This window comes from Eucalyptus grandis, chromosome 4, assembly GCF_016545825.1.
Source record: "Eucalyptus grandis isolate ANBG69807.140 chromosome 4, ASM1654582v1, whole genome shotgun sequence".
Taxonomy (NCBI): domain Eukaryota; kingdom Viridiplantae; phylum Streptophyta; class Magnoliopsida; order Myrtales; family Myrtaceae; genus Eucalyptus; species Eucalyptus grandis.
In genome coordinates, this window is record NC_052615.1 from 22,191,376 (window position 1) to 22,203,510 (window position 12,135).

The window sequence follows — 12,135 nt, forward strand, 5'->3', positions numbered from 1 at the left end:
AATTATAATATAAATCCCATTTCAAAATTGCTAGGTATTTTCCCTTTCTATAAGAAATATAGGCTATTGTTATTACTACGAAGAATTGCTCGTACTATTTCAACTAGTTGAGTTTTGTATATTTCGCAAAAATGTATGATTTGAAAATTATTTTCTTAAAAATGATTACTTGAAATAATTAATCAATAGAAAATGTTTACATCATCGACAATAATTTATGTCTAAATATTTTTGCGGAAGATGACAATATTTTTGGTTTATTATTATTTTGATTGACAAGTATTCGAAGGATCTCTTACTCAAAAAATTTGGATCCAAAATTTTTATCAAATATTCTATAAATATTTTATCTTTAAATTTACAACAAGTAAGATTATATTTAAAAAGCGGATTAAAATCTCTATATACTCTCATTCTATTTCTAACTTATCTTCTTCACTATTTATCTTTACACCCCCATAAAATTTCCATATTTGTTTTTGAGATGTATTGAATGAGATGGCATCACAAAACTGACAAAAATCATCCCCGAAAAAGTTAATATGATTTTCGAGTAGCGCTACAAATAATATACTTTCCAAAATTATAAAACTCTCATTATAATTATTTAAATTTCTTTCTTGAATAAAATTGGTCATTTAAATATAACGTCTTCATGAGTTAAGAAGGGGTTTACTTAGTTGATCATGTCATAAAAAAATTCAATAGAAATAGAAATTTTATTGATTTTATTGTCAAAACCATTGAATCATACTCACTTTTCAGAACTGGGGTATAACTAATAAAATTTATCATTTAATTTTCATTTATACTGAAACGAATTTTTATTTTTGTTTTGGGCACTTAGAGATCTCAGTACTTAACATTCAATACTTAAACGTTCAACACTTATTTTTTAGTATGGTTGGATGATCCCTAAGGCAATGACAAATAGAATAAAGATTTCATTTTGGTCTCATTCCTTCTCATCAATATATTGTTAATTTCTTGAGCGTGCAATTGACTCTCTTTTTAGAAGAATATATATATATATAAAATTTGACACGATAGTAATGACCCTTTTAAACAAAGTCTAAACTCGTAGAATTAATACATTATACTTATATTGTCGAAAGAGGCTCGGATATAGGCACGCCGTCCTCACGACCCTATATTTACTTAGGCACACTTCTACGGCTTTTTCCGTATTGGAGGAACCTGACTTTCTTTTTCCCTAAAACCAGCGATGCCTAAGCCTAATCTGTATTTTTAAAATTTTAAATATTATGTAATTGCTAAGATGATTCTGCCAAGTGAATCGTTGTTTTTGAAAGTTGGACAATTATTAGATAAATGGGCAATTGCTAACATTAAGAAAGTTGCTCATACTTTTCTAATTAACAAGAGTTGGTAAATTTTTCTCTTTATTTAAGGACAAGAGCATTAATTAATAAGTTAATTTCTGAGATTGTATGCCATACAACCACCCTAACAAATAATCAATTACTTCTCAATGGGATAAATTCATTGATTACTATCTCATTTGACAATAATCAAGATAATTGATAAGTAGTCCATGAATTTCTTATCTACTAAATTTGAATTTAAAACAAGTGTCAAGATTCCATGAATCTCTTATTTTTACTTTTGCAACAAGTAAAATTACATTTAAAAAACAAATCAAAATACCTACATATTATTTTAGAGCTAATATCACAAAAAATCCACACTGGTACATATGTGCAATTACTCTAAACTAATATTTTTTTTTTTGTGAAAGGTAATAATTACTCTAAACTAATATTAATATCTTAAAAATTCTTAAATTGGTACACTGTGTCACGTTGACCCTAAACTGATATGTTCGTACCACATTTATATCAACTATGGTAAATCAGGAAAAAATTGGAATAAATATGGTGCGGTTTAAACCAGTTTGAGATTTCTCGTAACACAAAAATTAGTTTAGAATAAATATAACGCAATTGTAACAGTTTGAGATTTTTGTGATAAAAATAAGTTTGAAGCAAATGTGGTACGAGCAGTTTGAGAATTTTTGATGATATCAACCACACTTCATAAATATCCGTGTCTGTTTTTGATGTATTTCTAGGAGATGGTACAACAAAACTGGCATAAATGACGATCTGAAATGGTCAATATAATTTGCCACCAATTCTGTAAAAACTCCTTTCCAAAATATAAGATTCTCTCATTTTATGAAGATTTGAATTTCTTTCCTAATGACACTATAGATAGGCACACTTCTAGAGCTTTTTCCGTACAGGTGGAACCTAAGTTTCTTTTTCCCTAAAACCAGCGATGCTTAAGCCTAATTTGTATTTTTTAAATTTTAAATCTTATGTAATTGCTAAAATGATTTTGCCAAGTGAATCGTTGTATTTCAAAGTTGCACAATTAGGGTGCTTTTGACAATTGGTCAAATAGTAATTGATTCTACTCTTTTATTTTTTAGAATAGATTTGGAACATAAATTCATTTCATAATTTTTTTGTTCTGGGAACAAAAATTGTATTTATTTATTATTTTTGAGAATATATTTGGAATAGAATAAAAAAGTACAAAAAAAGTTACTTCTTTGCTCTTGAAAATAATTCCAAAATCAAGCCTAAATCTTTTTTCTTTTTTTTTTTTTCCCCTTCTTTTCTCCTTCTCTCTTCTTCTCTCTTCTTCTTTCCCCCAACTAGTCACCGGCCACTATTAGTCATTGGCAGCGGGTCGTCGCCACTACTGGCAAAAGGCTAGCGATCGGCCACAAAGAAGGAGGAAGAAGAGAAAAGGAAAAAGAAAACATAGAAAAATAAGAAAAATAAAATTAGAGTATACAAAATCAAAAGAAACAAAAAAATTTAAGAGTCCTTCTAAATACATTTTTATTCCGAGAATAAAAATTTTGGACAATTACCAAACGCCTTCAAATGCTAAAAAATTATTCCCAAGAACAAAATAAAAAATAATGATTTTTGAATGAAAATTGTTTTTAGGAACAGAATGGTTACCAAACGTACTCTTATTAGATTAATCAGAAGTGAAAATGGACTATTGTTAACATTAAAAAGTTGCTCATACTTTTCTAATTAATGAGAGTCAGTAAATCTTTCTCTCTTATTTAAGGAAATGAGCATTAATTAATAAGTTAATTTCCTAGATTCTATGCCATACAACCACCCTAACAAATAATCAAAATCTTTACAACCACCCTGAAGCTCTTAAGGGTGGTTGTATGACTTATCAATGGGATAGATTCATTGATTACTATTTTATTTGACAATAATCAAGATAATTGATAAGTAGTCGACGGATTTCTAATCTACTAAATTTGAATTTAAGACAAGTGTCGAGATTCAAAGAATCTCTTATATTCACTTTTGCACCAAGTATATTAAAAAAATGGATCAAAATACATGCATATTATTTTAGGGCTAATATCACAAAAAATCCACATTGGTGCATATGAACAATTAATCCAAACTAATTTTTATATTATAAAAATTCTCAAATTGGTACACCGTATCATATTTACTCCAAATTGATATGTCGTAGCACATTTACCCCAACTATGATAAATCAGGACAAATTTGGGATAAATATAGTACATCCAATTTGGGATTTCTTGTAACATATAAATTAATTAGAGTAAATGCAACACAATCATAATATTTTGAGAGTTTTTATGATAAAAATAAGTTTGAAGCGGATGTGGCATGGGTGGTTTGAGAATTTTTGACAATATTAACCATTGTCTTTGCACTTCATAAATGTCCGAGTCTGTTTTTGATGTATCTTTAGGAGAAGGTATTACAAAACTAGCATAAATGATGATCTAAAATGGTTAATATAACTTGCCACTAATTTTGTAAAAACTCCTTTCCGAAATATAAGATTCTCTCATTTTATGAAGATTTGATTTTCTTTCCTAAACAATTTTATTTTTCAAGTTTAACAACAATTCCTGAGATAAGGAAAGAAGAACTTACTAAAGTGTTTATTTGATAATATATTCAATGAAAATTAAAATTATTCAAAACCTTTTAATAATAATCACTAATTGTTCGTAAAATTCTAAATGCAAGTGAATGTGTTGAACAAATAAATAATGATGAAAAAAAGTATCATTTTGCGGAGATTGATGATTACTAAACTAATTAATTACTCAAAATAGATTAATTCTAAAATTTATTTAACAAATTGAAATAGAATTGAGAATAAATTAAAACTAAAAATCTTAAAAGCAAAATTTGGAGACTAAATGTAGTAAATCAATCGAATAAATATGTTTGAACATCCGATTTCACTATAACTACTATACATGAATTTCTTGTGATAGCAGAATTTCCTACTTTATTTACTATCTTATCTCTAGACATGACAGACCTACTCAATTTATCAATACATTATATCTCTATGTGAATTAAAATATGCATAAGTGCATTAAAATCTATAAATATTCCCTGCTTACAATGAGTTTTTTGGATCATTTTATTATTGAAAGCTACACAAATAATACAGTATGTTTTTATCCACGTTTAATTTATAATTATATATTATAAGGAACGATTAAATATTATCACTTCTCAATTTCAAATTAAAAGTATTAAGCACAATAATATAATTCACATAAATGGAACCACTTGCATACATAAAAATCATGAAATTTACATCATTATAGTTAGGCTACATCATAGCCCTAACGAAGAAAATTAGAACATAATATAAGAAGAAATAAAAATAAAAATTAAACCTAGCATCACATAGGCTACATCATAGCCCTAACGAAGAAAATTAGAACATAATATAAGAAGAAATAAAAATAAAAATTAAACCTAGCATCACATAGGCTACATCATAGCCCTAACGAAGAAAATTAGAACATAATATAAGAAGAAATAAAAATAAAAATTAAACCTAGCATCACATAGGCTACATCATAGCCCTAACGAAGAAAATTAGAACATAATATAAGAAGAAATAAAAATAAAAATTAAACCTAGCATCACATGAATTCTGTCACTACTTTTGTCTTCTCTTCAAAATACTTGAAAACTTTTAGGACAATGAAAAATGATCTAAAAAAAAAAAAAAAAAAAAACTAGCTCTCCTCTTAGGCTCTCAATGCTCTCTAATTTATAGGATACATCCATGACCCTTACCCCAAGCAATTATTATTATTATTATTATTATTATTATTATTATTATTATTATTATTATTATTATTATTATTATTATTATTATTATTATTATTATTATTATTATTATTATTATTATTATTATTATTATTATTATTATTATTATTATTATTATTATTATTATTATTATTATGCATAAAATTGGGCAGTAAATTAGAGAATCTTTAATTTGATATCTTTTCTTAAAGCTTGCAAATAAAATTAGAAAACAAAATCAAGGATTCCTTGATTTGATATCCATCTTCCAATTCTTTATAATTTGAATTCTTGATTTTTGTTATTCTTTTCCTTATTTTCTCCATATCTTATTATTCTGCATAAATAAGGAAAATTCGAAATGCAAATGAATGTGTCGAACAAGTAATATAATGATGAGAAACAGTATCGTCTCATAGAGTTTGATGATTAATAAACTAACTAAATATTAAAAATGGATTAATTCTAAAATGTATACAACAAATCAAAATAGAATTGAGGATAAATTAAAACTAAAAATCTTAAAAGAAAAATTTGAAGACTAAATGTAGTAAATCAATTAAATAAATATGTTAGAGCATCCGATTTCATCATAACTACTATATATGAATTTCAGATTATTACACATACAATAAGAATATCAAACATGTGATAGAGGAATTTTCTAATCTATTTACTATCATATTTCTAGGTATAGCAAACATATTCAGTTTATTATCTGTGTAAATTAAAATAAACATAAGTATATTAAAAGGAGCAATTACATATTATTACTTCTCAATCTTAAATATACACATTAAATCATTTAAGCAATGGCTAGTCACTTAAAAGCATTAAGCACAATAATATATAACTCACATGAATGAAATCACTTGCACAGATAAAAATCATGAAATTCACATTATTATGGTTAGGCTATATCATAGCCATAACAAAAGAAAATTAGAACATAGTAGAAGAAAAAATCAAAATCAAAATCAAATACAACATCTTGAATCAAAGGAACAAAAATTCTATCATCACTTTTATCTTCTCTCCAAAATACCTTAAAAAACTCTCAGAATGATGAAAAACGAATTAAAAAAAAAAATAGTTGTCTCCTCAGGCTCTCAATGCTCTCCTATTTATAGGATACATCGAGGATCTTATCCAATTTGGGATAAATATAGTACATCCAATTTGGGATTTCTTGTAACATATAAATTAATTAGAGTAAATGCAACACAATCATAATATTTTGAGAGTTTTTTTATGATAAAAATAAGTTTGAAGCGGATGTGGCATGGGTGGTTTGAGAATTTTTGACAATATTAACCATTGTCTTTGCACTTCATAAATGTCCGAGTCTGTTTTTGATGTATCTTTAGGAGAAGGTATAACAAAACTAGCATAAATGATGATCTAAAATGGTTGATATAACTTGCCACTAATTTTGTAAAAACTCCTTTTCGAAATATAAGATTCTCTCATTTTATGAAGATTTGATTTTCTTTCCTAAACAATTTTATTTTTCAAGTTTAACAACAATTCCTGAGATAAGGAAAGAAGAACTTACTAAAGTGTTTATTTGATAATATATTCAATGAAAATTAAAATTATTCAAAACCTTTTAATAATAATCACTAATTGTTTGTAAAATTCTAAATGCAAGTGAATGTGTTGAACAAATAATATAATGATGAAAAAAAGTATCATTTTGCGGAGATTGATGATTACTAAACTAATTAATTACTAAAAATAGATTAATTCTAAAATTTATTTAACAAATTGAAATAGAATTGAGAATAAATTAAAACTAAAAATCTTAAAAGCAAAATTTGGAGACTAAATGTAGTAAATCAATCGAATAAATATGTTTGAACATCCGATTTCACTATAACTACTATACATGAATTTCTTGTGATAGCGGAATTTCCTACTTTATTTACTATCTTATTTCTAGACATGACAAACCTACTCATTTTATCAATACACTATATCTCTATGTGAATTAAAATATGCATAAATGCATTAAAATCTATAAATATTCCCTGCTTACAATGAATATAAATTTTCATACGGTTTAAAGGGTCCCATGAAATCAATACCTCAAACATCAAATAATTCACACATAATAATATTGTTTAAAGGCATTTAATTTTTCATTGAAATATTTCTAGTTCTCTGACATCCATCGCATGAATCTATGTAGGAGTATGCATTTTTAAAAAGTATGGACCAATAAAATCTAAATTGTAAAATTTTAGTTGCAGTTTTGGTGGTACCAAAATTGCCACTTGCCTTTCCGTCATAACAATAATGTAGAATGCTTGCCCTCCCTTTATTTGGAACACATCTCCTTATGACTTGGTCTGCATATACTTTATACAAGAAAAATTCTTCTCAAAAATAATTTTTAATATCATAAAAGAATTTTTTCTTCTATTGATATGATAATTCAAGAGGAGGAATATTACTTACCAAGTAATTCACAAAGTCAGCATCCTAGGGAATTTTTGTGGATTTGATGAAAAAAATTTCTCATTAGGGAATGACACCTGGACCCTTGGAGTGCCAAAAATTAGTATAAATGGACACTTAAGTGCCAAAAGTTATGAAAGTGACACTTAAGTGCCAAAATCGGAGTAAAATGGATCACTTAAGTGTTACGGGCGAGCAAATCCGGCCAAAATGCTAACGTGGCAATTTTCCAGCAAGTTATGTGCAAAACAACGTCATTTTGATATAATTCGAATTCTAATATAATAATTAATTAAATTTAAATTTAAATTTAAAATATTTATTTATTATTTTTTTAAAAGGAGGGGGAGGAGGAGGAGGGAGGGGGCCGGCGGTTGAGGGCGAGCCCTCGCCGCCGTCGCCTCCCTACCATCGCCGAAGGTGGGGGATAGTTGGTTGGGAAGCCAAGCCCTAGCCGAGAGCCGTCGTACCCCCTTTTTAAAATTATTTTTTAAAATTTAATTAAATTAATTTTATATTATATTAAAACTTAAATTATGCTAAAACGATGTTGTTTTTGTGTGTGTTTTGCTTATTTGGCATTCCGACTAGCCACATTAGTGAGAAAATTAATAAAAAAATTTAACGTAGAATTTTCAGCGAGGCTCGCCGAATGTGGCACGCAAGTGTCCCATTTTTCATAAAAAGTGGCACTTAAGTGGCACTTTCGTAAGTTTTGGCACTTAAATGTCCATTTGTGCTAACGTTTAGCACTTGAAGTGTTCTTTTGCACATCTCCTTACGACCTGGTCTGCACATACTTTATACAAGAAAAGTTCTTCTAAAAAATAATTGTTAATATCATAATTTTTTTTCTTCTATTGATATGATAATTCAAGAGGAGAAACATTAGGCTGCGTTTGTTTGTATTTCTTTTTTTTTTTTTAAACACTTTTCTGTTTTTGTTCTTTTTGTTCCCGGAACAAAAAGAAAGAAACAAGAAACACAAATTTTGTGTTTCTTGTTTCGAAACACAAATCGAAACCCTTTTGAAATTTTTCTTCTTTTTCTTCTTATTTTCTTTCTTTTTTTCTTTCGCCGGTCGCCGGCCTCGGCCATGGCCGGCGATCGGCCGATGAGGGCCGGCGGCCTCGCCCGGCACGGCGAGGCTCGCCCGGCCGGCGAGCTCGGCCTCGCCGGATCCGGGCGAGCTCGAGCTCGCCCGGCCAAGGCGAGCCGACCCTCGCCCGGCTACGGCGAGCCTCGCCGTGCCTAGGCGAGGCCGGCAAAAGAAGAAAAAGAAAAAAAGGAAAAGAAAAAAGAAAAAAAGGAAAAAAAGAAAAAATAGAAAAATAAAAGAAATAAAAAAATTATACAAATTTACCAAACGTGTTTCTATTTATTTTTTGTTCCCGGAACAAGTTTACCAAACGCGTTTTTTTGTTCAGAAATTGTTCCCAGGAACAGAAACACTTTTTTCTATTTCTGTTCCCTGAAACAATTTTTAAACAGAAACGCAAACAAACGCACCCTTACTTACCAAGTAATTCACAAAGTCAGCATCCTAGGTAATTTTTGTGGATTTGATGAAAAAAAGTTTCTCATCGGGGACCTCTTTTCGAAATTGGTCTTACCTCTTCCTTTGAATTTGGAATTTTTGATAAGTGATCTACAATTAGATTTTCAATCTCATTTATATTTTATTTCCAAATCAAACTCTTATAGCAATAGAATCTACATGATGAACTAAGGTTTTGATTCTTTCTTTTCAAGCAAATACTCAAGAGTAGATGGTCAAAATAATTATAACTTTTGAGCCAATTAAATAAGAACAAAATTTATCGAAAGCAAAAACTACTATCAAAAGTTCATTTTCTGTTATTAAATAATTTAATTGTGCACTTGATAAGATTTAATTGGCATAGTATATGGTTTGAAAAACTTTATTTTTTCTTTGTCCCAAAATGGCTCCTACTATAGAATTGCTAATATCACATATCAACTCAAAAGGTAAATCCCAATCCGATGCTGCCATAATTGGTGTTGACATTAACTTCTCATTTAAAGTATTAAGAACATGCATGTATTCAATAGAATAATTAAAAAGAGCATATTTTTCTCAAAGATTAGAAAGACGTTTAGCAATTTTCAAAAAATCTTTTATAAATCGCCTATAAAATCCAGCATGCACCAAAAATCTTTTGAGAAGTTTCACAGAATCGCAACACCGCGATGGAGGGCTAGACGCGAGGCTACAACGGCAATGGGGGAATGGAGGTGAGGACTGCAATGTTGAGATGGAGAATCGCAATGTTGCGATGGAGAGTTGGACGCGATCTACGACGGCAAAAGGGGGAACAGAGGCGAGGTAGCGGCAAGCAATTATGATGAGGCGCCCGAAAGGGAGCAAAGATCAAGACGTAGAGACCGAGCAAGGGAGGGAGAAGGTGATTGCTAGGGTTTTTGGGCTGTTTATTGAGGTTGTTTTTTCAGTTTTAGGAAGAAGAGCAAGGAGATGAGACGACGGCTTCTCGGGAAGAAACGAAAGCCTCGTGTAGCGTGACTTCAATTTTGGGAAGTGACAGGCGTAGGTGGTGGGTGGGGTGGGGGAAGAAAGCAGAGGGTGAAATAAATGGGTGGGACCCATTTAGCTCCAAAAAAAATATATCGAATGTTAAATAACTTTATTAATAAATGGTACTGCTAAAAAATAAATAAATAGGTGGGTTAAAAAGTTATTTTGAAAATAAAAGCATTAGATATTAAATAATGATAAATTTTGATCACTATAGAAAAATATAAATTTATTTTGACTATAATCTCTTGTTAGTTATTTATTTATCGATAACTTTTGTTAAAGTCAAAAAATGTCTTTCCAATTTTTTTATGGATAAATTTATTAATGTTATTAGTATAGATTCATTATAGGCTTTTTATTATTATCTATTTATTTATGAATTTGGATAAATTAATTTAAATATAATAATTTATCATGTATATATTCAAAAATTTATTTAATATACAATGTGTCCCAATATGTCGGAATTTTTTTTTTTTCTGAGAAATGATGTGTTAGCATATCATGTCGTGTCATGTTCCGTGTCGCGTATCGTACGTCCGTGTCAATACTACTTAGCTTGTGATGGCAAGCTAATGCCATTATTTTTATTGGAAAGTTTTAGAAAATAAATAAATTTTGCCTAAAGATGACTTCTACACATGACATTGGATGAACCTAATTGTCACGCCCACAAGCCACATGGCATGAGGAACCATTTATGTCTATTTAATTCTAAACTATTTTATGATTTTCAATGTAATCATTTTAGTTAAATTTGATTGAAAATTGCTAACAACACGACATAGCTAGCATTAATGTGAATAGTTTGTATATATATTTTTTCCTTTTCATGTTTTCCTTTTTTTCTTTTTGCCCTATTTCCCTTTGCTGGTCACTGGGGCCTGTTGATTATAGGCTCAAGTCTGAAAAGCTGACATGGGCTTGACAATTTTAAAGCCATGAAAAAAACATTATTTTTCAAAACTAAGAGATATGGAGAATCTCTATTTTTAGCTTGAAGAGACTTGGAGAATCTCACTTAATTTTGAGATTTGATTTTGGGCGTCATGACCTTATCGTAGTTTTAGAAAAGTTTGATCGATGTGATTATTTCCTTATATACATTTGATCGGCTCGATTTTTCTTGCATTGGAATGCTTGTGATTGCTAATTTTTGAGAAAAGTGCGAAAAACACGTAAAAAATTGAGTAATGGATGGATGGTGATACGGGCCAAAAAAAAAATTGGTGGGTTGCATCTAAAAAAAGAGGACAACCTCTGGTGAACTCCGAAATGTTGTGCTATTCACCTGCTATTCAAGTAAGGAAGTGAAAGGTTTCCGATGCATTTTCTCATTATTTCACCATCGTTGAGGGGGACAAGTGCAAAGCCGACAAGCCTCGCCGATTTGAGCCTAAGCCTCGAACCTCCGCCCAGCCTTGGGTCAGGTTCGTTTGAGGGGGATATATCTATCTCTCCAGGAGAGTGAACCAAATCATCCTTATTCTGAAATCACGGGATAATTAATTCAAGTCTAGAAATTAAATTATGCATAAGTTGCAACATAGTAGAAATAGAAAAAAAAAAAAAAAAAAACAAGAAAGTACAGAGCGAAGTGAATCCCGTGCTCAAGCAGTAAAAATGAAATAATCATGGGGCGGCTATCGGCCAGTAAAATTTCCCACGCCTGCGTCTCTGCGGTACCTTGGCCCACCTGAAAGTCCATTTCTTCGAAATACGTATCTACCTCTCGCTCTCTCTCTCTGTGCGCCCCACCAACCCCCGGTCCTTTATAGGCATTGGCTGCCGATTCTTGCCTCAACCATTTTTCACAAAACCTGTCCCACATTGAAGACCAACCCTCTCGACCAAGAAGATCGGCCCGCATTTAAGCTCAACGAAACCAAGAAGCCGTATCGATATCTTGAGTCCATCCCGAAAGTTTGAAAGACACCTTGGAGCCATGAAGACGCT